Source organism: Rhinolophus hipposideros, assembly GCF_964194185.1.
Source record: "Rhinolophus hipposideros genome assembly, chromosome: 1".
NCBI classification, from domain to species: Eukaryota; Metazoa; Chordata; class Mammalia; order Chiroptera; family Rhinolophidae; genus Rhinolophus; species Rhinolophus hipposideros.
The window spans coordinates 56609901-56634939 of record NC_138047.1 but is presented as its reverse complement, the minus strand read 5'-3'; the positions used below and the strand labels follow the sequence as shown (position 1 = coordinate 56634939).

The window sequence follows — 25039 nt, the reverse complement described above, 5'->3', positions numbered from 1 at the left end:
TTTTTGCTAACAACATGTCCGTTAAGGGGCTAATATCCAAAATATACAAGGAACTCATACAACTCAACAACAAAAAACAAACAATCCAATTGAAAAATGGGTGGTAGAGGACCTGAAGAGACATTTCTCCAAAGAGGACACACAAATGGCCAACAGACATTAAAAAAAAATGTTCAACATCACTAATCATCAGAGAAATGTAAATAAAAACCACAATGAGATATCACCTCACCCCAGTCAGAATTGCTATCATCAACAAGACAAATAGTAACAAGTATTGGAGAGGCTGTGGAGGAAAAGGAACCCTTATACACTGTTGGTGGGAATGCAGATTGGTGCAGCCGCTATGGAAGGCAGTGTAGAGGTTCCTCAAAAAATTACGAATAGAATTACCATATGACCCAGCAATCCCTCTCCTGGGTATCTACTCCAAAAATCTGAAAACATTTATCCATAAAGACACGTGTGCTCCAATGTTCATTGCAGCTTTGTTTACGGTGGCCAAGACATGGAAACAACCAAAGTGTTCTTCAATAGATGAATGGATAAAGAAGTTGTGGTATATATACACAATGGAATACTATTCTTCCATAAGAAAAGATGAAATAATACCCTTTCGATGGATCTTGAGATTATAATGCTAAGCGAAACAAGTCAGATAGAAAAAGTAGATAACCATATGATTTCACTGATATGTGGTATATAAAACTGAAAACAACAAAAGAGCAAGACAAACAAATGAAGAAACAAAAACTCATAGACACAGACAATAGTTTAATGATTACTAGAGGGTAAGACAGGAGGGGAGTGGAAGATGAGGGTAAGGATGACCCAGTATATGGTGATAGAAAGAGAACTGATTCCGGGTGGTGAACACACAATGTGATATATAGATGATGTATCACAGAATTGTACACCTAAAATCTATGTAACTTTACTAACAATTGTCATCTTAATAAACTTTAATTAAAAAAAAAAGACACTGATGTGGGGGGTGGTCTGTTACACAACAACTACCTAATAAAGACCTTTAAATTTTGCCTACGACAGCCCTTCATTTGACTGATGAGTAAACAGAAGACATCAGAAGGAATGTGATGAAACCAGACACTAGTAAAGCTAGGATTAGAACTCAAGTCTTCTAATTTGGCAGTTTGATATGCTTTCCATGAAATCGTCTTGTATCAAGTCTGAGATCTTTGGAGTTTCTCAAGTCAACATAAACATTAGGGTCCAATAAAAGAACACCATATGTAGGAATGCTGGACCTTTTAATAAGAGGAAATCCTGTGAAATACACAATAGACTATAAAATACCATAAAAAAAGCAAAATACCGTACTGTCAGAGACATTGATGAAAGTATTATATAAACTTATAGTTTGTCAATAGAAAGATCCCTGGGTCAGCTTTATCATACCTTTAGTTCAGAAATTTCTGATTTTTACCTGGACATTACCCATTCTAAAAGAAAAAAAAAAGGTGGGAGAATTCCATCATAATAAATGCTTATTGATTTTTAAAACATCAAGAGAATTACTCCAGAATTTGCCTCTTTAATTTGTATTCTGACTTAAAGGACTAAAGGCTAGAAAGGCAGAAACCTTGATTTTTTTCAGATTAGTATATTCTCATGGCTTAGCATTGGACCTGAATGAATGAATAATTGAATGGATTCCAAACAGAGTCTGATCTTCAGGAAAACTTTAAAAATAGATTCATGAATATAGGTATTTGAGAAAGAACTTTAGACTGGCTTAGGCTGATGAAGCAGGAAAGTAAGATGTTATCTTTTAAAAGATCTACATGAAAAAGAGGACAAAAAGAATAAGGAAAATATGAGAAAGCTTTTTAAAAGCAAAAAGATATTAACTGTGTTGTGCTCATGTTTAAATACAACTTCATAAAGTACTCAACTTTCTCATAATAAAAATTGAGATGTTAAATAGCCTTTAGATTCCTTCTACAGAGAAGTTGTTATGTAGCAATAACTTACACTTATGCAAGGAATTGTCTTAGGTAAGTTTTTATTTTTTTTCCCTTTAGAACAATTTTAGTGCTTTACATAAGTACTAAATTTTTATTCGCATCTTAATAAAATCAAAACCTTTCTAAAGCTCTTATTACATCTTTCTTAGCATTTCATGTAATTTCAAAAGGATTAATTTTATTAATTGGTCATATATGTGGTTTCCATTCCTTGTTATATTTTTTAATCTCTACTGATTCAAACTTTTGATTACTCTAAAGTAGGGGTGTCCAAACTGCGGCCAGCGGCCCAACTACGGCCTGCGATCCATTTTGTATTGGCCCGCAGCAAATTCCAAAACTATATTTAGTTTACTTAAATAAACCAGGTGAGGTAATACATACTTCACCTCGAGTGAGTGGCCTGGCTATTGGTGTATTTTACCACATATGGCCCTTGGTGAAAAACGTTGAAAACAGTTTGGACACCCCTGCTCTAAAGCATTATGAGTCACTATGGAGTTATAAACATACCACTTTAAAAATATCTCTTTTATAGTGTTTCAAGCATCACACACTACCCCACTCTCTCCAATGGAAAATGTTGAGCATGCCATACAAAGGTGTTTCTGCCTGTCTACCTTTGGACCCCATTTCTGCCTAAAACCAAACTGTTTGTTCTACAATGTTATAGCTCAGACCACTGACTTAACATCTGTCAAAGACTCAGACTTGAATTGTCCCCCTAGCCCTTCTTGCTTTCTGTGCCCAGTACAGTAATCTACACCTGTCTCTAACCTCTTAGAACCTAACCCTTGTTCCAGCCAGGGGGTCAATGCAATCCCCACCATGCAGATGGAAAGGCTGTACAAGCAGAGCACAAACCTCTTCCTGCTGCCATCTTTGTCAGATGTGACCATGCACAACTCCTTTCATGTCCCCGCACCGAAAGTTGGAAAATGAATTAGAACACTTCATACTGCCCAGGTTGGAGCAGAAAGAGAGAGGAAAAAAACAACAACAACAACAAAAAAAAACAACTCCTCCAATGTTTCAGGTGCAAAGGGAAAGGCAAATATATATACATACACATATATATTTCAATATAAGAGCTATGGAAGTCATATGTCACATTGTGACTTGGGAGTAATTTTTCCAAAGAAGCAATAAGAAGCACTAGAGACTTCTTATAAGCAATAAACAATAAGAAGCAGCACTAGAGACCAGTCCCAGTATGGGTTACAAAGATTTGTGAGTTAGAATGGAAACTTAACCTTCATTTATCATAATTTAAAATATTGTTCCCTTGGCAAGGGTGGAAGGCAGAGGAAGACAGTTTGCATTCTGAGTACCAAACAACTTTTAGAAAGTGCCCACAACTTAGGTCTAAATCATGATCTCTGCTAATAAAACCATTATAAATATTACTCACTTTTAGAATAATTAGGTAATTCAATTAACTAGTCCTGGGAATGTGTGCAATCTTTGACCATAAAATCTAATTAAAAGAGGGTTTTTAAGTAATGAGAAATATGTAAATTTTTATAATAACAGGGAGAAAAGACAAAAGTTTCAAAGAATGAGAAATAAATTGTGTGTACCATAACATGTAAATTTGTGTACAATAACATGTACCGTGTTTCCCAGAAAATAAGACCTACCTGGACAATCAGCTCTAATGCGTCTTTTGGAGCAAAAATTAATATAAGACTCAGTCTTATTTTACTATAAAACTGGGTATAATATAATATAATATAATACCAGGTCTTCTATTAATTTTTACTCTAAAAGACGCATTAGATCTGATTGTCTGGCTAGGTCTTATTTTCGGGGAAACATGGTATGTGAAGGTGTACATCTGTATAAATAAGAGTCTATGTACATAAATTTACTCATAAAAAGATGACTAAAAACAGAATGGGAAAATTTTAATAAAATGTTTTTTATAAGAGTTGAGCAATGTTGCAAGAGTCTCTATTAGAAGTGTAGGGTCTTACTATCTTTTATATCAGGTTTGTGTGTGTTTTCATAGAAACAAGCAGTAAATGGAATGGTGACAGTTGTTCGTCCTCTGCCTGCTGCTTCTTGTGAAATACCACTTCAAGTACCAGGGCCTCTTAGCTCACAGGCTCAGTCCTAGAAAAAGTTAGACAGGAGAAGAGCTCATCCCACAAACAGTTTTCTAGCAGTTAGCTATAAAAACAACTGGACTACTCGAACTTTCCTTTCTTAGGTAATTGCATTTTCTTGTTTTCCCCAATAGAGGATGGTTTACATTGACACAGCAAGGAACTAAAACCATGCATGTCTAACAATACACCTTCCCTTCAGGAAAAGCAGCTTCGTACTCAGAGTCAACCAGCTCCTGAAAGACTTTTCTGCCTGATAGCCTCCGGAGAAATAACTTGGGTTTTCAAAGTTGTCCGATAAAAGCAAAACATTCACCTAACAGGCAGTGACAGAAATGGAATAAATATAACAATAATGACAATGGCAAAAAAAAAAAAAATTTACAAGATCCTCTACACTGAAAATCCTACATCTGAGATAGATTTGTATTTTTGCAATCATTTAAGAGGACACTTTCCTCAAAAGTAACCCATCACACTCAGTCTTCACGTACAACTGTGAAATATTGTTTTCTATTTCCTAAGAAAGGGCAGTGGGTCCTTGGTACTGTAGGCTTCCTGTCATTCCAGAAAACAGCAAGTTTGAATCCAAGAAATAATTTTTTTGGTACCATGTCTATCTCTTCCCACTTAAAACCAAATTTTTTCTGGGAGAACGAACAACAAGATGGAAGGATGTAATCATAAATTTCTATTGTTGTACATCATCGGCCCAAGTTAGTGCCATATCCCACGTATGCTGATTTAAAAAACATTTTTCTTGTAGATTCCTTTTAGGCATACACAAAAATAAGACCTGGTTTTCCTCCTCCTAGCAAAAAGTCAAAGTCAACATCAAGAAAAATAATGTTAAAATTACAAGACCGGAGACATACTAAGGACAAAGTATATTTTCATGTCAATAAATTAGTAGTTTGCATATCTTTTGGCCAAAACTTGATACTTGTACTTTTCTATATTCGATTGCTAAGGCTTGGAAAATGCAAGGAATTGGAAAATGTATATGACTAAATTCATCTTCATCAAATTTATTTATGGAAGACAAAGTCTTTTCAGCATCTTTCTACAAATAGCCTCAATTATCACTACAAAATTTCTACCCTGATTTACCCTACGATGTAGGTGGCAAAGAGAAATCTCCCCATTTTACAGATCAAGATCTATGGTTCCAGATGAAACTTTTAAAGTTGAGATTTAGTACAAGAGCATTTTCTAGGGCAGGTTTGCCCTAGATGTGCCCAATATACTCCCAGTTATAACGCACCAAGATTTTCCTTTTTCAGATAAGAAATAAATTGTAATAAAATAAATAAGAGAACATTGAAGACTCTTTGTCAAGGAGTAATAATACTAGGTAAAATTTATTGAGTTCTTATTCTCAGCCAACTACCCTGTCTAGATTAATTTAATTATTAAAACAATCATCTGAGGTAGGTGCTATAATGATTCCCATATCATGGGTGAGAAGATCAAGGCATACAGGAGAGAAACTCTGGTTCATCCAGGTCACACAGCTTATATGAGACAGAGTCAGAATTCAAACCCACACCATCTTAATCTAGAGCCCACACTCTGTATCGTAATGTAAAATAATAGTTTGTTTATGTATACTGGCTCACTTACTAATATAACCTATGGATTAGAGACCTAGAAGAGATAAATGCTCATCAAAAAAGAAAAAAATACAATTATTTCTTTTAATTAGAATAATCCTATTTCTTTGTTTATACAACATCTCTTTTTTTTAGATCTCTAAATGGCTTATGCTTGCATCTGGGTAACAAAATAAGCCACTGAAAGACATTAGAAACAGTGCTGTATAAAAAGCAAAATATTCTAATTGAGAGAAATAAACCCTACTTTACTGTATTATATTACAATACATAGGTGTTTAACATTATTAATATTACTAGGATTATTGAAAAACTTCTAAACTTTCATCATTTTGTCTACCTTTGATTTAGTGATTAGTTAGGAATAGCATACTCCAGTGCCTACATAAGCCAGGAAGTAGCCAGTGCCTCAGGAAACAGCATTGTGGGGACAACAGCTAACCAAAGTGCACATGCCCCACCCATGAGTAAGACTTCCAAAGCCTTCCAGCGGATTACTGCAGTGGGAATAGGGGCCCCGTGTTCAAAAGAGGTTAGAAAGTCAGATTTTCCTATGAAATCTCCATATTTGATATCTTAGCAATAGATCCAATTGTTTTTAAACACCACAGAGACAAATAAAACATGACTGGAGGCAATCTTTGATATATTTGACCTCCAGTTCTTTAGCTTATGACCCATGGAACTGTGGTATTCTTACTAAGGGAGACATGTAAAACATATTTCTTTTCCATGTTCAGGGGAGATACAGACACATTACTCAGGCTTTCTTCATCTATCCTTGCCTTCTTCCTCATTAAAAATTTACCCATGAGTAAATTAAAAACTATCACAAATCAAAAGCACTATAAATATTATAAATGATAATGGCCACACTGATTAATAGTAATAGATGCCTGTCTGAGTTGTAGAGTAGATAAAATGGGTTGGAGATTATGTGCACTCACTCCCTAAAGCATCCTTTCTCTCCCATGGTGGGGGGGGGGGGACACTTTAAATGATTACCAATGAGAGTAATAATGCAGGAATCATCATGAATTAGATCTAAATTATTTTTAAGGTAAATCGTACCAAAAATTTGGAATATTAGTCATTACCACAAACTTACAAAGCCATGATCAACCAGGTCCAGAACAATGGCACAATTAAAACTCATAGCCCAAAAAAGAATTTCCCTTTTCTCTTGCATCTATCACAATCATTTAAAGGAGTTGCAGAATAGAGTCCATAGCAACATGAAAGCCATGTCTTAAGTTATTCTCAAACAACGCACATCTCACAGGAACCACTCACTGTCCCATTCCAGAAGAACTCCCTCGCTTATCCACACCATCACACCTTTTTCCTACCTGCTTTTCTAGGTCACTTCTCTCTGAAGTTTTCAGGCCCAGCCTTCATACTCTCGTTAAATCAAGTTCCCCTCCAGAAAGGAACCAGAAAGGAGTTAGTTTATATTCCAACTTACTGTTTCTCTCTCAAAAATTCATCCATTGAGTTTTATGCTTTCTTTCTCAGAAAGTGAGAAGAGTGTTCACACTCTTCAAGAGTGTGAACACCCACATACTGATAAATTTTGCCCCATCACACTAGCATCGCATATATGAAACACACTGCACTGCTGACCGAATGCTATCTACATGATTGAGAAGTGCTTCCCTAGATGGGAAAGGGCTCCTGCTACTGTCTGGTTCAAGGGCTACAGTTAAAACTATCCCAGACAATGTCTACTGATTCTAGTCACTGTTTGTGCCTACTCTCCATCACTACTGGCTGCCCAAGGCCAAAACACAGTGATCACAACTTTAACAGCCTATCAACACAACAGCCATTCTTCACTAAGAGATTTTTTAAATGAAACAGTAACAGCATAGCTAAATGGACAAGAGAATCCAAAAACCACCTAATTTGGGAAATAAAGTCATGGTGAGATAAAATTAAAAAAACTTAAGTTTTGCTACAAAGAACTGTGATCAAAAGAACCCAACTGCCATTTACCTTGAGCACATTATTTATTGCAGCAAGCCTAAAAACACAACACGCAATATATTTTCAAGGTGAAATAGAAATAGTTGCGTATTGACTACAATGTACACATGGGGATTTAATGCATCACATTGAGCACCATGCTGGTGATTACTCTTTTCACTCAGCAGAGCTTAAAGCAGATACTTCCACAGAGCAATCAAAGCAGAGAGCCACTAGAAAGGCCAGTCTAGAAGGAACTGCTGGAACTCAGAGGTTAGAAAAGCAAGAAACAAAAACTCATAGACACACACAATAGTTTAGTGGTTACCAGAGGGTAAGGGGGGTGGAGGGTGGGAGATGAGGGTAAGGGGGATCAAATATATGGTGATGGAAGGAGAACTGACTCTGGGTGGTGAACACACAATGGGATTTATAGATGATGTAATACAGAATTGTACACCTGAAATCTATGTAATTTCACTAACAATTGTCACCCCAATAAATTTAAAAAAAGAAAAGAAAAGAAAAGCAAGAGTGTGGGTATCTTGAACTTGGGGCAGCAGCAGAGAAGTGAAGGCACTAGGAGACGAACACTGCACTGCTGAGAACTGGCAGCGGGTCTTCCACACCATCCTTCAGAATTGAAGCAATGGGACAGAGTTGCCACACTGGTACCCTACTGGGGAAACAGTTGAACTAAACCACATGTGTCCCAGGCCCCAAAAGTGATTGTTCAGGCATTTTTCACTAATAGTGTAACATTTAGAATCAGTGGATTCAATTCAATCGCCTGAAAGACATCCTTGAAACAGAGGTCATTTTTCAGACTGCCAAAGCTACCTGGGGACAGTGTCTTGTTCAGGCAGTGGAAAAACAACTGCTTCTTTAGAGAATTTTACACATACGCCAAATGCAAGTACTCACAATAAAAAAAACCAAAATCACCCCCACTGACTGGATGGCATCATTGTTTTCTCTGGTCAGGAGAGCTTGACTCTGGCCACAAGAGGCATTCACAAAATGAAGCAGATGGAAGCAAATTGTGTCAAGTGGCTTTTTCCATTATTAGCCCTGCTGAAGATCCAGAAAGAAAAGAAAATACATTTGAGTTTTAAGGCACCACTATAGATTTTGTCAGTGAGGTACACAGTGATATCAAAAAAGATGAGGATTTGGGGTTCAAAGAACACAAGTTCAGATACGGACATAAAAGCTTTGTAAATCTTTTACACCTGCTAAGCTCACAAAAGTGAACCTGAAAAATTGTTATGAACATCTATCATTTTCCAATTAAGTCCTAACCCACAAAAAGAGTCTTCCACTTCCACCTTTTGAATGCTGTCAGTAGACAATTACTCAGAATCAAGCTTTAACTAAGATTCCAAGAACCCAGGAACAGCCAAAGGCGAAGGAACCGTGAACTCTGTTTTAGAACTGGTCACCCAGCAATGGCATAAGGAGCACAAAGGGAGAGATCACCACATGAAAGAATTACGTTGTTTGCTGTTTTTTTGTGTGTATTTTTTTTAAACTCTAGCTGCTTGGCAACTCTCCTAGATCACAGCTTTGGAAAAGAAATGTATCTCTCTGATGAAAAATGAGCTAACAGAGATCCCATTGATGGGACACTCACCAGCTCTGTATCAGTCCGTGGGTTTCTCCCTACACAAGAAACTCAACGAAATTGATTTCCTGAAGAGAAAAAAGAGAGGAGGAAGTTGGGGAAAGTAAGCCAGGTATGTTTGCTCAGATATAAAAGATTGCATAGTACAAGCAGAATGACATTTCATCCTGACCACACGAAGCGTGGTGTTTAAAATGCATAATTGAGCTTTCTTCTTTACTGCTTGCTCTTCACAGTGGGTTATAAATAAGCTCCTAGAATGCCATGTGTTTCTATATTAGAAGAAGCAAGTGACTGTATCATCAGTTAACTTGAAGAAAAGGTCACAATAGAAATAATAGTTTTGAAAAATAACTTTGCTTTCTAACTATAATCTCTCTCAGATTTTGTTTCCATTTCAGCGCAATTTACACTACTTACTCTTGGTAACGTGCTCAGGGTAAAATAAGATCGGTTTAATTTTCTCATTTTTCAGTTTGTTTTGAATAACAATAACATTTTTTCTTATAGTAAACATATGCCAAAAAGTTTTGGTTCACAGTCTATCGATCCAGTTTAACAATAAAGAATTCATATGTAGGTTCTTAACCAATGGCATATCATCTTAGGGTGGTTCTGCCCCAGCCTGTGAATGTGCACCAAGCACCTACCAGGATTTAGACCCTGTCTTTGGAGATAGGGATGCAAGGTGAACAGGCCATGGCCTCAAAGAATTTATAGTTTAATGCAGCTACTTGAATCAATGTTTCATTAACTATGTGAAGATAACAGGGAAGTACTATGAACAATCAAAAGAATCCAATACCTCATCCAAAAATAATGGAAATCATTAAAGGACTCCGTCACACAGGATCACCTTTGCTACTCCACTGTCTCTGTGCTTCACTGGGCCAGGAAGATGGTAGATGGAAGCATATCAGACCACCGAGTTGAGAAGACCCAAAGACAAAGTCCATTATCTGCAGTTAGATATCCAAGGACTGTATATACTTAATCTCCCAGGTAAAGCCCACCTTCTTAGTATGTGGAACAGTGATAAACCTCTCAGGATAATTCTGCTTTGTTTGCTTTTAATTACCCATCTGCTAACATTTCTACTCTGCTTACTTTTTTATTTTTTTTTCCTCCAGGGATTAAAATGGATTTTCTCAGTTTTGTGTTCTTTAAATATTAACAATGAGAATGATTTAACATGCTGATGAGAATAATTACATCAATGCTACTAAAATAGGCCTAAAAAGAAATTTAATACTTTCTCATATTCCCAATGTCAACTGAATTTCTTTAGAACCTAAGCTAGGTATAGAGCTGGTGCAGTGATAATAAAGATTGGACCCTAAAATGGGCAAATGTTGCCAGCTTTTATAGCTGAGTGAGAGTACATGAGAGGTCCTTATAATGACCTTTTGCTTTTTAAGAATTTTTATAAAGTCCCATAATAAAAAATATTTTAAGTGGGTTTTAGGCAAACAGACCAGGGTTAACTCCAGCAAGTTACTTAATTAACTCCATTACACCTGAATTTCCTCTTCTTTACACAGAGATAATACGATTCCCTCTAAAGTGTACACCATTACTTGCAAGAGGATGAGAAGATCAAGAGAAACTGTGGGTACAATGATTGTCCATGCGTTTCCATGAAGCACAAGATACAAACCCCGATGGTGAGAGGCTTCATCTCTGAATATAAAGGGCATACCATATTTTAGCTGCACACACATATATGTATGCAGTCTCTTAGCCTCATAACATAGGTATAAGAAAAAAATCCCATAAGTTAAAAGTAGCTGTGAAGAAGACAAATCACAGTGAATAATCTGCAATCAAAATTTATAAAGATAGATAAATTTCTACTGAACAACAACAACAACAACAAAAAAACACTGAAGAATTTACAAAGATTTCTTAAGTAAATAATTTGATCTAGTTGGGCAAGAGCGATCTTGAAATAACACTGGATCCATAAACCTTGGTTGAATATCATTGGATAAATGCTAGACTCAATGTTATGAAGAAAATTGGTTTACAGAATACAAAAAGGGAAGAATTATGAAATGTAAAACAGACTCAAGAAATATTGAGAAATCTGTTAAATTATTTCATTTTCTGTTCTCAAAATAACCAAAGAGCAAAACATGCTTTATAGAGCACAGTGTGAGTCTCTTGAATTGCTTTACTCCTCCTTTTCTATTATTTTAGAAATGAATACCACCTCCTCATACCAGATGAGGAGGACCACCTGAGGAAATATACATAGTCTTTGGCATTCATCAAGTGCTGAATGTTCTAAATATATTTCTGAGTTTTGCTGAGCAGTGAGAGGAAAGAGCCATCTATTTTCCATTTCACAAAGTACTTTGACAAACAATGCTGAATTCATCAAATAAAAATTTAAGGGATTAGACAGAAGGTGTTACCAGACCCCAATGATTTACCTGGAGTCTGCCTTCCAGCGGGCACTTGGCCCAAAGAAATGCACGAGCAGGAGTTTGCAGCATAGGAAAACATAAATAAAAAATTAGTATTGAATTCGCCAATCCAGAGTTGAGGAGCTAATGCTAAAGACCCAATTAGTCTTTGGCATGTAGGTTACAGATTACATAGGGCAAAATTACAAGACACCATGGGTTAGGGGTTTGGGGTCGTGCTGGTAGCTGATTGGTTGGAGGTGAGTAAGGGTAATGAATCATTTCTTCAGGACTTAAAGACAGCTCTGAGGTCTGTTCCGGAGACCCTCTGTCTGGTTTCATGGGAAAGTCGCCAGGGGGGTCATTCCACATTTAGCCTCCAGAACTGAAATATAATTTAGGTCAAGATGTTATCTTTAGCACACCAGAGGTCCTGATCACGTGACCATTAGTCAGGTCTGGGCTACTGTCTTCTGCTGCCTTGAGGGTTGCTGATTATCTGGGGGAAAGACCATGTCTCTGAGGAATATATAGAGAGAGATATGATTTCTAGAGCTAGGATTTAAAGCTAAAGTTAATCAAAGTCATAAGAACCCTTGGTTTCAAAGGCAATGTAATTTGGTTTACTAACAAGCTGAAGTCTTGTTAGTTTCAGAGAGTGTACGTAATTCAATTCAACTCCACAAAAATGTATGAAACCCAGCTCTACTGTGATCTCTATTCTGGATCCTAGAGATTCAAAGAGGTACATGGAGATATGGCTCCTATCCTCACTGACCTCTCAGTCTAGGAGATATTGACACTGGACATTCCCAGAACACAAAGAGTGGATGGGGAGGCATAGTTGGAAGTAAAGCTGGGAGGCTAAAAGAAGGTCTTGTATGCCACTGACAAAACCCTCTAAGGATCCGACCAGTCTTCAGGATAGAAAGTTCACCGTCGGTAGTATCAGTGTGGAAGAACCTAGAAGATGGGTATGACTGAGGCAAAAACATCCGTGAAATAGGTGGAGCTGTTAAGCTATAGCAACAATCCATGCCAACAATAATGAAGGTTCAAGCTTATGCCAGGTCATTGAGGATAGAAAGAAAAGAGTGCTCTGTGCTCTATTTAGGCAGTAGAGTAAGTAGGACTAGAAGGCTTGATGGAACAAGACTACAAATAATGAGACCAATTTCCCTGGGAAATGTCTCATCTGCTTTTAGTCGTGTCAAATGCAATGCATTAACACTGAGAACCAGATTGAGATCCAACCAAAGGAGCAATTTACTTATTTCCACGAGTTCTTTAGCATATAGTAAGGCTTCGACAAATATCTGTTGAATGAATCAATGAATTCTTCAAAAGTTAATCAGTCATTATCTGCGAGATATTGGCTCTGGGACACGCTCGACCAATCAACAAATATTTATTACATAAATGGTTTATATGCAAAGAACTAGTCTGCACGACATGAGGGCACACAAAAAAAAGTGCAAGGGAAGTGTCTTGAATTCAAAATGCTTGCCTCCAATTGGGGAAAAAATACACGTACACAACTTTATAAAACAATTAGGCCTGACATAAAGAATGTACTCAATTGAAAATCAGCAAGTCCTTTACTCTCCCTGGGACCCAGAACCCTGAACAAAGGCATGAAGGTAAGAAACTCAATATGACTCCCATGTGTTTAGTTACCTTAAGCCATTCAGTCTCCTTCCTGCACCTCAATATTTCCTGTGAAGGGGGTGGGAAAGGTACCTTGAGTGGTACTCTGCCTCTCCAGAAGCCACTCAAAGGACAGCATGCAAAAGACACACAAATTTACAAGGAAAGATACCAATTCAAACGTATAAACAGATTTCAACCTTTCTTAATGGAAACACTGACATTCATTTCTCTAAAATATAGCATAATAATACAATAAATTATAAAGTCATGTAACACAATAGACTAATGCAAATATTAATTTAGCCCCGGCTGTCACTTAGACTCAGTCCTTCTCAAAACAGCAGTTCACCAGGTATGATTTCTTCCATTTCCAGACTCAGATGTTATTGTAAAAGATAGCAAAGGCATGACCTTAAAAATCAATATAACTTCTCAACAAAGAGTAAGAATTCTGGAAAGCTCTGGTCAGCTGTTAGGCTTTTAGTACTCTGCTGGCTATAAAAGAAAGATGAGAAACATGAAGGCTTTAGAAATCCCTAGCTCTAGCGTGCAAAGAAAAGCATCTCTCTTCAGCTATTCTTCAGCTCTCTTGATGCTCCCTACTAGAAGAGAATTGCAACTGAATGCTTTTTCTTTTAAGTCTGCATTATACCTACAGGAACATGTATTTTTAAGAAAATGTCTTACTCTTCCACAGGCAGGTAGGTGATACCACATTTTGAGAAATGTGTTATCTTTTGTAATCAGGACAAGCCCGTGATCTTCATCTTCCATTAGTCCCAACTTGAGTGCACAGAATATGAAGTTCCCTGCCAAAATAACAGATTTCATTACCCTGAAGCACATTGTCTTCCTCAAATAACGTCTTTTGCAGAAGGTAAGGCAGATGATGGTTCAGATTTTTTTAATGACCAGGTAGGAGAACAAAAGTGAGAGTCCTCTGAGGGCTGGAATTTTGTCTGTCCCATTCACTGTTGCATGACAATGTCCTAGAGTCCTGACTGGCACATATTACGTGTTCAATAAATATTTTCTGAATGAAGTATGCTATTTCAATATGTGGAAATGGGAGCCTTTTATCCATAATAAAACTTTTAGGTCTGAGAGAGGCGTTAAAAAGAAGGTTCCAGGGTGGCCAGATGGTTCAGTTGGTTAGAGCACGAGCTCTGAGCAACAGGGTTGCCGGTTTGATTCCCACATGGGTCAGTGAGCTGCAGCCTCCGCAACTAAGATTGAACATGGCACCTTGAGCTGAGCTGCTGCTGAGCTACTGCTGAGCTGCGGAGGGACAGCCAGATGGCTCAGTTGGTTGGAGCGCACACTCTTAACAACAAGGTTGCTAGATCGACTCCCGCATGAGATGGGGGGCTGCGCCCCCCACAACTAGATTGAAAACAATGACTGGACTTGGAGCTGAGCTGCGCCCTCCACAACTAAGATTGAAGGACAACAACTTGACTTGGAGCTGATGGGTCCTGGGAAAAACACGCTGTTCCCCAATAAAGTCCTGGAAATACACACTGTTCCCCTTCCCCAATAAAATAAAAATAAAAATAAAAGAAGGTTCCATAAAACTTGGCTCTGGTTTTGATCAATACACATTTCATCTTTGAAATCTCAGCAATTATAGTATGATTCAATGTTTGTGAGAATTGTGGGGTTTTTTCATTACAAAAACTGATTAATCATAAAACCAACTACCTTGTTCGCAATGGTAAAAAATATCAGAGCGCTACACACTTTAGATGGTTTGAAGCATATTTTTCTCCCACAGACTCAATGGTATTCCCTAGAGAGCCATGAACAACCAAACTCAGTAAATACTACAAGGCTGGCCTTGGCCTTTGGCATAAGACAATAAAATACAGAAGGAAATAAAAATGCTCTAAGCAGTAGGTGTCTCCAAGATAAACAATGTTTAAAAGGCTTCAACAAGAAATCCGATGGTCATATGCAAACATCCTTTCTGCATTCACAGCATAAATCACTTCTCAGGAGGGCTCGGTTTCAGGGTTCTAGTTAATCATTTGGCTGCAGTAAACACTGAAAGCAATCAATCTCACAGGCTTTAGAATTTGTATAAAGACTTACTGCCCTTACAAGCTAGTTTCTCCGGTCTGGATTCTTTTAACTTTTCCTTCAGCAGGTAAAAGTTAACTGAACTGATATAGCCTATCTTCAACAAGCAGGCTGCCCTTCGATCCAGCAAAATAAAAGCAGGCCATTTTAAAAAGGACAAAGAGAAGACGTTTCCTCTTCTAAATTATACCCAAGGCACAAACCCTCCCAATGCTATTAGAAACCCTGTCTAAATACTATTTAAAAACAAAGAAAGATAAAATCCTAACATCTTGGTTGAAATGAAATGCTATCTAGTTCATTGTTTTTCAGTCTGTGTTCTGCAAAATTACTAGGCTATGGAAATTGTAAGTCCAACCAGATCCCAACCCAACCCCAAACCCTGCAGCTCCACTCTTATCTCTTTTATATACTGGGAATTGTAAAAGATATTTCATTTGACAAATAGGTTTCTCTTCCAAAAGAAGTTTGAAAACTACTTATCTTGTCCAAAATTTAGCACTCGTGCTTGAAGGCAGGCTGAAACTGACATTTCAATTTCCTTTGGGAGACTGCAGAGTCTTCCCAAGATGGGCTTTACAAGTGCTGAAACTCTCCTCCAGTCTGGGAAAACACACGAAGCTGCTGGAATCGGCCCCCATGCTCACTTGAGTTGAAAAGAGAGTGAACAGCATTGTTGACCTTGAAAATTCTGACAGCACAGTACCTTGATTTTCTGCTTCATTATGTTCAATCTAAGGATTTGCCACTGATGTACCCAACTTCCCACTCACTTTTCCATGCTCCACTGCCCCCGGGCGGCACCAAGGCAGCTCTGACAAAAATGCACACCACTCCTCATACACCAAGAGGTGAAAGGGAGGTAGGTGCAGGTGGTGACAGCTAGCGGCGTTCTCAGGCTGCCACCATCTTGCTTTCTCGAGGTTGGAAAATTGAGCCTCCTCTAAGTGACACATACCTTAAGTGTGAGACTGACTAAATGCCTGTCTTGAGGTACGTTGTCTGAGAAAATGAGGAAAGGATCTGAGAAAAGTCTAATAAAAAATGTACCATCTCTAACATGAAGAACTACCTAGCCATTTAAAAGAATGAGTTCACCCTTTGTGGTGATGCAAAAAGATCTCCAAAACATATTATTAAGTGAAAAGGAGTAGAGAACTATATGTATAATATGCTTCCATTCAAGAAAAACACCTAGGTACACATGTACAGGTCTGTTCACATGGAAAACATCTAGAAAGAGACCCAAGAATCAATAGATAGTGTTTCCTCTAAAGAGTGAGACTGGAGGTGGTTGACGGTGCATTGTATAACCTTTTGGTTCTGTTTGATTTTTTTTTCTACTAATATGTATTGGCTTCCTAATAATTTTTGAATATACCCAGAGGATATAGAAGACTGAGAAAAGCTAACTCCTCGGAAATATAATCTAAGAAGGAAAAGGAAACAGTAACACAAATCCAAAGCCAGATCTTTAAAAGCCATCTGCACATTTGCTGCCGAGGAGGCTTAGGCCCTTTGGTCAATTAACCAAAACATGGCCCTCACTGAGGGGCATTCACTCTGCCAGCTCCGCTCCAACTGCACCGTTTCCAGGATTACGCTGTCCCCAGTCATTGCCTCCTTAAAAGATTTCAGGGGAAGCCAAAATACAAAAGGGCAATAGAATTCCAAATCTGGACCTTTATTCAGCACGTAAAGGAACAGCAAAATCGAAATGACTCTCCCCCAAAGAAGGAGTATGAATTACATTCTTTGTCTGAGAATTTTAAAAGAAGGCTATTTCTGCAGTCCATATTTCAAACTAAGAAGGTATTATTCACAGAGGAGTTGGGCGTCTCCTGCTGCCAATCACGAAAAAGCCTCGTTTGCACACGCTGAAACACAAATCACATGGATTTTGCTGCCGCAAGTCTTCCTACAATTTCCAGGTACTTCCAGAAACATTGCGTATTCATGGTCACTATAACTTGCAACAATAGACACCGAGAAAAAAAGGATGGATCCTGTTAAAGATGAAATCAAAAGAGGTTGTTGAGTATCTGGTCAAATTACTAAGTATCAGTGACTGTGATCCACAAATAAGCAGTGAGGAATTCTTAACAGAGGAGAACTTGATGCTTTAGATACATTGAGATAAATAATTAAGAACACAGATACACAATTAATAGTTATGGAGCACAGGAAAATTGGAGTGTTAATTTAGAAACTCAAGAACGCTAACTAAATCTCAACTTATGATTTTTTTCTTAATTTTCTTTAAAAAAATTCAACAAACTTGTTTAGAAAACACTTTGGGATTCCATCTTTTTTATTCTAGGCTGAGACTAACGAGAAAGCATTAAAGCATTCAATTATATTATATTGAATTATTTTATTACACAATGTTGTTTCAGCTGAAATTTAAGCAGAGATCTATTTTTTGACTTTACTAGTTAATAGCTTTGTGGTCTTGGAGAAGTAACAGCATTTCTCAAACTTAATTTCTTCATCAATGAAATTAAAAATTTTAATCAGGTGGTCACTAAGCTACTTTTCAGCTCTAAAAGTCTATAAGTCTTTTTTACAAGGCTATGAGTCTCCATTACCATATTACTCATCATTGAAAAATGTCATTTCTCTATCCTTTTAAAGAAATAAACCAAAGATCCCAAATAACGTAATTTCTAGAAGGTGTTTTACAGAAAGTCTTGGGATTTAGAATGAAGCAATGACATTTTCATCACAATATGCCACACAAGATAGCTGTTTTTAATTTTTTATTCTTTCCAAGGTCACCTCCAGATTGGAATATCTCCACAGAACATATCAGGAAAATTCTCACGATGAACAGATTTAAGTTCAGTTTTCAAGAAAGTACCACATATATCAGGTTACTAAACAGTGCAGCAGGTGAACTAGCAAATGCTTAGCCTTCCTCAGACACAGTCTCACCATGCAATCTACTACCCCAGGATCCCTAACTTCTTAATAATAAAACTTGCACTAAACACTTACATAGGGCCAAGAGTGGCTCACATTACCTCATTTAACATTATCCTCATAGCATCTCTGTAAGATAGCCATCATATCCCAGTTTTAAACATAAGGAACCTGAAGCCAAGAGACAATATTTTACCTTACATCACGTAGCTAGAAATGTTCAAAACTGGAAAATGAGCTCCAGATCCTTATCTGGCATTTTCCACTCTCCTTCCAAAGCTTCTACTTGCCATTAACTGACTCCATTCTCAGAGCCATGTCTAAGGCCATTTACATGTGTTACCCATATAAACCAACATGTGATAAGTGGTATTATTCTCTCCATTTTATAGATGAGAAAACTGAGACTCAGAGAAGATACATGACTTCCCTCTAGAAATAATGACAAAGCTGGAACGAAAGCTGAGTCCAGCTGATTCCAAGTCTATGTGATTTACCACGATGGAATACGGTCTATCTGCCAGGAACTCAGCTCCAAAACTGTTCAATCACCGTAAGTGTAAAATTACTTTGTCAAATCACAATACATTACTTTCTTTAGAATAGGGGGTCAGATTTGTACCATAAACTCTTCAAGCTGACAAAAATCATACCTTAGTCACCTTCTGGTCCAAAGGACCCAAAACAATACCACATACTAGTGGTCAATTAATCTATGCTGAGATATTTAGCAAAGAATACAGAACTGCCACGGTAAACCCTTAGTCACAATTATCTACCAAAAAAGTTACCCTGCTCTGGGAATTAAAAGAAGGAAATAAGGGGTAAGTGAATAAATGACTGAAATATTTTGTGGGACCCAAATTTTAGCTAGTGATTCAACTCAAACTTACATGAAGGACAGAATCAACCATAATGGAAATGGAAATACTTTCATTCTCCTCTCCATTGAATTCAAAAGAAATCCAATCCCCTCTTTGATAAAGCAGAACCAGATGACAGAACTAATTCTGGCTAAAAGGTGAAAACTGACTCTGGGAATTCATTTTATAATAAATATCTGCTCAACTGAGCCAAAGATCACCAAGGACTTCTTGGTAAATATCAATGTTCTTATTCTCCAGATGAAGACCCACCTATGACCACACATCACCAGGGGCCTAGAAGTCAAACTCAAGCCCTGACTCAGTCCTAGTTTTATTCCCTACAGGGTGTTATGGAAAAAGGATCAGCAGCACTCCCTCCACATAATCACATCCTCTCCTTTCTCCCTCCTCTTCCTTTCTTTTCTTCCTTTCTGCTCCTTTCTTATTTTCCCTCAAGAGTATCAAGTATTTTAGAAAAGGGACCTGCAGAAATAAAAACCATTGTGCTAATAACACTTCCATTGAAACACAGTGGATAGAACAGTGTTCATCTCCACTTTTTCCCAAAGCCCCACTAAAACGAAATAAAAGGGACAAAAGTATACAAATGTGCAACATCAAAGAGAAGAGGAGGCAATGACAGTGAATTATAGAGATAACATTTTTTAAAGATAGAAAGCAGAGAGACAAACGGTGACTGACATTTCAGGTTTCTCAGTTTTAAGTACCTTTAAGCAGGAAAGGCTGAAAATGAGAGCTACCAAGATCCTCTGACCCCCTCCTACCACCCTGGTGGAACACTGAAGAGGCTGCACCAGAAATACCTCAATTAGGGACTCCCAAGAACAGCTCAGTGAAGCATCTTACTGAAAGAGGAGAGATAGGGAGAAATCTGTATACTGGGGAGGCCATCAGCCCCCAGCCCCACTCGTCTCCCAGAAATGCTGACTTCCAGGCTCCCTTTGCGGAAAGATCCAAAATCAAATAAGAGAGGGGAGGGGAGAAAAAAGGGAAAGGAAAGGACAGGAAAGAGGGGAGCTCAGAAGGGAAAGGAAAGAAGGGGTGGGAAGGGGAGGGGAGGGGAGGTGAAGAGAGGGGAGGTGGGTGTGTTCCAAAAGAGGTACAATAGAAAATGGAGGGCAGAAGGAAGTCACCAATGCAATAATTTAAGAATATTTTTCCAGCTCTGAAAGGTATGAGATCCCACAGTGAAAGCATATACTGTGTGCTTTCACTTTCAGGTGAAAATGATCAGTGATTTGCACAAAAATTTAGTTACAAGAATGTTTATCATAGCGCTCTATTATAATAGCAAAGATATTGCAAACAACCTGACTGTCTAAACCCAGGCAATTGGTACATTTGCATAAATGAAGCTTATTATTATTAGGTCATGTGGTCATTAAAATAATTCAATAGAAAAATATTTAATGGTCATCATACAGTATTAAATGGAAAAAAATGATTATTGAACAGAATACATACTAATTAGATTTCTGTAAATATATGTGAGTCTATAAGCAAAGGACTAAGCTTCAAAGAATATACATCAAAATTAATTATCTGAGATTTAAAATGTCCCAGTAAATCTCCTTTTTGCATATTTACATTTTGGTCAATGAATATATACCACTTTATAATAAAAAAGTAAAAAGTTATTTCTTTCTAAAGCTGATCAAGCAAAGACATTCAGTTGGCTACAGACGTAACAGTATTTTTGAACATTTTATATATATATATATATATATATATATATATATATATATATATATATATATATGTTAATTTTTTTAAAATAAGAAAAAAAGAGAAGAAAAAGAAAAGATGATGGTCAAGCAGCAATGTTGACTTTGGAATATATTTGTTGGCCCAAACAATAATTCTCCAGTCTGGGAATACAGTCTCATCGGTTTATCAATTTTTCTAGTCTTTCTCAAAATACCAATTTTGAGATTGTTCATTTTCTTTACCATATGTTTGTGTCTATTTCAATAACATCTGCTCCTATATTCATTATTTTCTTCCTTCCACTACTTTCTTTAGGCTTCATTTATTATTCTTTTCTCAAACTTCTTTCAATTTTTCAGGCTTTCTTTTTAAAATTCTACTTATATGTATATTTTTAAGGTTATAAATTTCTCTAATGGTTATAAATTTCTCTAATGGAAAAATATTGACTTTAACCAAAATATTTGGGTATTTTCTAAGTAGTTTTGTTAGGACTTTCTGATTTAATTTCTCAGTGTTCAGAAGTATACTCTTTAGATTTTAGCTTTTTGGAAATTAAGATTTGCTTTATGCCTGGCATATGTTCATTTTGGGAAATGTACAATGTGCACTTAAAAGAAAATGTGTATTTTGCAGTTGTTGTGAGCACTATTCTATTAACTACGTATCAGTCAGGTCAGGTTGGTTAATTTGTTCAAACATTCTATATCTTCTTATTTTTTGTCTACTTATCTATCAATTATTGGGGAAAGTATGTTAAAATCTTCCATTGTGATTGTGGGTTTGTCTGTTTCTCCTTGTCGTTCTGGCAATTTTTGCTTTATATATTTTGAAGCCTTGTTATTAGGCACGTACACATTAAAAAGTAGTACATATACTGGTGGATTGACCTGCTTAAATGCTGTACTTAGAAATTCTTCTTACCTTAAAATATCATAGCTATACTAGCTTTCTTTTGTTTTAGTATTTGCATGGTATTTAACGCTCCAAATTTTTCCATTTAACGTTTCTAAATCCTTATATTTAAGATTTGTTTTTTGTAAGCACCATATAGTTAGGTTTTGTTTGTTTTTCTAGGCTGTTAATCTTTATCCTTTGATGGGAGACTAATACTTTATATTTAATGGAATTAAATATATATTTATTTGTAAATCTTTTATCTTACTTGCTTTATATATTCCTTTTCCTCTTTTTGCCTTATTTTGTACATATCAAGAATTTTTATTATTCTATTTCTCCCCTATATTTGCTTCTTAGTTATGTATTTCTTACCTATATTTTTAATTGATACTCCAGAGATTATAATATGCACCCTTGACTTATTAAAGTCTAATTCTAACTTAGTATTTTTACTACTTCCTAGATTGAGCAAAGACCTTAGAACAGTTTTTCTACATTTAATCTGCTCCCAAACTATGTGTTGTTTCAGTTGTATATTTTAATTTTATATATATTTAAAATTATTTTTTGAATAGTCAATAATCATTCAGGTTTACCCGCATATTTATCCTTTTTGTTGTTCTTCATTCCTTCCTTCATTTGGCTTCCTTCTGGGATAATTTCTCTACTGCCTGAAGAGCATCCGTTAGTATTTTGTTTGGTGTAAATCTGCTAACAATAAATTCTCTCAGTTTTTGTATGTCTGAAAATGTCTTTTTTCACCTTTATGTTTGAAGGACATTTCTGCTAGATATAGAATTCTACATTGGCAGTTGTTTACCTTTATCACTTTGAAAGTACTTTCCCCTGTTGTTTGGCTTTGTTTCCACTGGAAATCATCTTAGTATCTTGTTTGTCCTTTCAAGGTTATGTGTCTATTCTCTGGCTGATTTTATTTTCTCGTTGTCTTGGTTCTCAGTATTTATACTAAGGTTTCTTTTTGTCCTTTATCCTGTGTAGCGTTCAAAATGCTTGTTTGATGTATCTCAGTTACTTTTCAAATGTTGCTTTTCCATTTCATCTCTCCTCTTTATGGGATACCAATTACAAAATGCTGCACCTTCCACCAGATCTCATTTGTCTCTTACACTGTTTTCTGTATTTTCATTTCCTTTTGCTCTCTGTGCTTCAGACTAAATATTTTCTTCTGTTCTATCTTCCAGTTCCCTACTTCACTCTTAAACTATATCAAATGTACTATTAAAGCCGTTCCTGAGTTCTTAATTTCAGTTGTTGTAATCTGTTAATTATACAATTTTATTTGTATCTTTTCCTTAATTTACAGTTATCTACTGAATTCTCAGTCTTTTTGTAGAATGTATTGATCATAGTTTTAAACACCCTGATAATTCCATTACCTGAGGGATCCTGTTGGGATTTTTTCTGTCTTTTTAAAGTTTTGTTTTGTTCTTTTAGTTTTCAGTTACATCTTAGCTTCTCATATGCCTGAATATGTTTGCTTAAGTGCAGAACATTTTATATTAAAAAGTGGTAGAGTTCTTCACAGGATCTGGGTGATGCTATCTTCCTCCAGGAATAATTTTACTATTGGCAGGCAGCTAGTCTAAGGGCACTAGTAGTTCTAAAACTATCTTAGTCCAACCAGGGATTGACCTGATTCACAGCTCATCTTCAGTTCCTGTGGGACTAGCCTATTTTCTGCTCACTTTTACTTCTAGGAGGCAGCCTTTCAATTTCTCAGATGAAAGTCTGGGGCATTTACCAGCCCTGCTCCTAGGTAAGCCTTAGTCCCATTTTGAGCCCCCATCAGCCCCATAATTATATTAAAAGCTCATTTTCTTAGTCTCTCAACCACTGCTTTCTGACACTTCCCCTCTGGTATCTTAGTCCTATAATTTCTTATTATCTTAATAGCTCTCTTATGCCTTTAAGCAAAGGTTTTTCATATTTTGTATATATTTTTCATTTTTTAAGGAGGAGAGTTAGTTTAACATAGTCCACCACTGCTGAAAGAATATTCCCCCACCTAAAAAGTTTTTTAAAATTAGATCCCAAAGAAATTTTGTTTTCATAATGCACTTCAATTCAGCCCTGGATCATGGTCAATTAAATAAGAGTGAAAGGGATAGTTTGTATACTCTAGAGGTAATAATCCAAATAACAATTTCTATGAGAGTATAATTTCTTCCAAAAAAACTGAAAAAAGAATCTCCCAACCCATCACCTAATGTTTTATCTGTGGCTCTGCCTTAGACCTTTCTAAAGCCATTTCTTCTCACAACAGAAAAAAGAAAATCCAAATATCTCTCCCCCCACCCTTTTTTTACTTGCTATTAGCTCATGTCATTACAAAATATGAGAACTGTAGATGACTTTTAAGGTCTTCTAACTCAAAACTATCATTTCAAAAATGAGGAAACTGAGACTATGAGAGGTGAAGTAATTTTCTCATGGTCATGCAACAAGTTCCTGAAAGAGCTAGGAAACTAATCCAGTTCACATTGAGGGAATCGTCACTAGATATTCAAAATTTAAAAAAAAAGCATAGATCATAGATCAATGGAACAGAAAAGAGAGCCCAGAAATAAATCCATGCCTATGTGGTCATTTAATCTATGACAAAGGAAACAAGAATTTACATTGGGGTAAAGACAGTCTATTTAATAAATTGTGCTAGAAAAATTGGACATATACATGCAAAAAATGAAACTGGACCACCTTCTTATGCCACATAACTGAATAAACTCAACAAGGATTAAAGACTTCAATATAAGACCCGAAACCATAAAACTCCCAGAAGAAAATATAGGAAGTAAACTCGCAGACATTACCCTTAGTAATATGTTTACTGATATATCCCCTCAAGCAAAGGAAACAAACAAACAAAAAAAAACAAATGAGAATACATCAAACTAAAAGTTTTTTCAACAATAAAGGAAACCATCAACAAAACAAAAAGACATTTGCCAGTGATACATCTGATAAGGAGGTTAATATCCAAAATTTATTTTTAAAAAAACAACTCATACAATTCAGCACCAAAAAACACAAACAATCCAATTAAAAAATTGGTAGAGGACATGAAGAGACATTCCTCCAAAGAGGACATACAGATGACCAGCAGACATATGAAAAGATGCTCAGCGTCACTAATCATCAGAGAAATGCAAATAAAAACCACAATGAGA

At 36.5% G+C, this 25039-nt stretch overlaps 1 protein-coding gene across 1 annotated transcript in view; it reads right to left on the bottom strand.

The window, feature by feature from the left end:
- FRAS1 (Fraser extracellular matrix complex subunit 1) overlaps window positions 1–25039 on the bottom strand; it is a 423267-nt gene that overhangs the window by 332859 nt on the left and 65369 nt on the right. The gene's annotated exons all lie outside the window — the stretch shown is intronic.